Here is a 2,881-nt window from a genome sequence, read left to right as displayed (position 1 = left end):
TCACCAGGAGATGGTGCAGGGCCTGGCTTTTAGTCCAACTTTGTTGCTGTCACCTCCCTTTCTCTTTTTATTTCCCAGTGCTGGTGTTGAGTCTGGCTTCCGTTGTCTATTGGGCATAGCTGCTGTAAGGTTTTTCGGGGGCGGTGAAAAGAAAAGACAGAGAGAGAAAGAGTGGGGGCCAAACCACATGGCTTTATTATACACTTGTGGATGAGGTTCTGGGGCCCCAAGAGAGGGGGGCCCCCGGAAGTCACCGCCGTTTGAATGGGCTGAGGCCTTTTATATCCTTTGGGCCTGGCTAGGGACTTTTGGCGGAAGAGCTGGGGATTTTAGGAGGGGCTGGAGGAATTTGTGGAATCCAGGAGCGAATCCAGGTGGACATCTGGGTGTGGTTCCTCTCAGTGGGGCCTGGCAGTTTGTCCTTGTCAGGTCACTAAGCATTTTCTTTTTCCATCTAGGGAGGGGAGGAGCCCCTGCCACCAGCCTTACAGCTGCCACAGAGAAACCCATCAGCATTCCAGTCTGCCTCAGCCTGGGCCACAAGGCTCCAAAACCACGATGGTTAATGATGTCCCAGACAACCAGATACTACATCATCATAGGTCCTGGCACCTTGAGGGGCGCATGGGGGCAAATACCTATACCATCCCCACTCACAGAATGTTTCATGCCCAAGTCTCGGAGAATTCAGTTATCTCTGGTTTTAGCTACTTCCAGATGAACCCAAACTCATTTTTTACCCTCGTTAGGTTTCAGTTATCCAAAATAACAGCCTGTTCATTCCCTTCAGTGTTGAGAGAAACCCCTAGGGAATGATACCTTCTGCTTCCGTCATGGTAAGTGTGAAAATTTTTATTTCTTTTTAATTTTTAATCTGTAGATTTAGAAGTCAGGATAACTTTGGGAGGAAGGATGGAGGTACAGATTGGAGGGATCACAAGGTGGGTTTCTGTGGAGCTGGAAATGGCAATGTTTTATTTCTTGATCTAGGTGATAATTTTACAAATGAGTTCACTTTTTGATAACTCATTGCTATGATTTATGTGATTATCTCTGTGTTATACTTCAGTCATTGAAAGTTTAAGCAAATTCAAATGCTAACAAAAAGGTTTAGAGTAAAAAAATTTTAAATCTCTTTCCCACCCTTATCTCCCACCCCTCATTTTCCCTCCCCCAGTGAATACCCCCATCTAGGAGCTCTGATACCTAGTAAACTTTGGTAGGCCTGAGTGCTGTTCCGCTTCTCCTCCCACCCGAGGCACACGGTCCCATTGCATTTCCTGGCCCTCCTGTGGTTGAACAGGGTTGTGTGACTAGTTCTGGCTAGTGAGCTGTGTAAGAGGAAATTATGTGTATCACTTCTGGGCCAGAGCATTCAATTGCCTATATGAGATCCTCAGGATATCTCATGTCCTCTGCCACATGACACGTAGTTTTTCAGTTAGTGTTCTCCATCCGTCTTGGTTCCAGAGGGAGGATGACACAGAGGTAACTTACAGTGGGAATGAGCAAGAGGCCTGGGCAAAAAATAAATATTTGATGTTTTAAGTCACTGAGATTTTGGGATTGTTTGTCACTGCACTGATTCATAATGAGACCTCCTGTTGTGTGTATGTATGTGTGGTGTGCATGTGTATCTCTCTGAAGAGTACACAAGACAAGAAAAAGAAATATAGGGGAAAATGTGAGAATAGTTAATATATCTGTATCAGAAGTTTTCTGGATTTAAATATAGAAACCCAAATTGAAAATTGTTTACACAATAAGACTATTTATTGCATTATATAAATAAGGTCTAGTGATTCCAAGATTGGTTGGTTCAGCTACTCAATCATGTCATCAAAGACCCAGATTCTGCCCCTGCTGCAGTCCTCAGTGTGTTGGCTGGCTAACTCCCCTCTGGATGCAGGATGGCTACAGCAGGTTTAGTTAGCACTGTTGTCTCTGTCTGTTGTCTCTCACACACACATATGCTAATATCCAGAGACAAGAGACTATTTAGCAAAATGTTGAAAATGGCAAAGGAATACAAATCAAGCATATTCAGGATATTATGATCTTCTTAGCCATTGTATGATGGTGACTTGAAGTCTATTTTAATAGATTAGTGTATCTGTTATTAGGACTTTTAATGAAGTACAAAATGTTTTTTGTTTTTGTTGTTGTTGTGGGCGGACACAAAATGAAGTAGGACCAGTCACTGCCCAAACTAAAGGAAAGTGATAGGATGACATTTATTATTTCCCAGTACCTTAATTTTGCCTGATGCTGAGCTTCATAGTCTTCAGCAAGTTACTTAACATCTCTCAGTCTTACTTTTCCTCTCCTCCTTATAAGGGAATTAACAACTGTAACTTTATCACAGTTCTGCTGTGAGACTTAAGTTAACACATATAAAGTACTTGAACCATTTCTGGCATATAGTAAATCCCACAGAACCGCTATCTGTTATCATTTTAATAAGGTTTATAGGAGAATCAAATGAAAAGTACATGTAGAAGACTTGGAACAATGCCTATAGTATATTAATAGTAAGTTTTTAATAAATCTTTGCTACTACAATTATTATAGTTTTAAATAAGATTGAGGAGTTAAAGAGGTTAAAAAATAAAATTAATCCTTTAAAAATGCATTTAACTGTATAAGACACTACTGTCATCTTATTGTTATGATCAATAATAAATTTTCACTGAATGTTTCTGTGCTACATAGTAACTGATCAATAAGAAGTCATCAGCCCAAATATGCTCTAAAAACTTTCTAGGATATCCAAATTGTACAAACCATCTTTTAAAAAGCCTTCTGTAAAAGACAAAACTGCCCAGGAAATGTTTAATACTTATGTTTGATACTTATTGTCATCAGCATATTGATCAAATTT

Source organism: Microcebus murinus, chromosome 15 (assembly GCF_040939455.1).
Source record: "Microcebus murinus isolate Inina chromosome 15, M.murinus_Inina_mat1.0, whole genome shotgun sequence".
Taxonomy (NCBI): Eukaryota; Metazoa; Chordata; class Mammalia; order Primates; family Cheirogaleidae; genus Microcebus; species Microcebus murinus.
Note: the sequence above shows the minus strand (reverse complement) of the source record.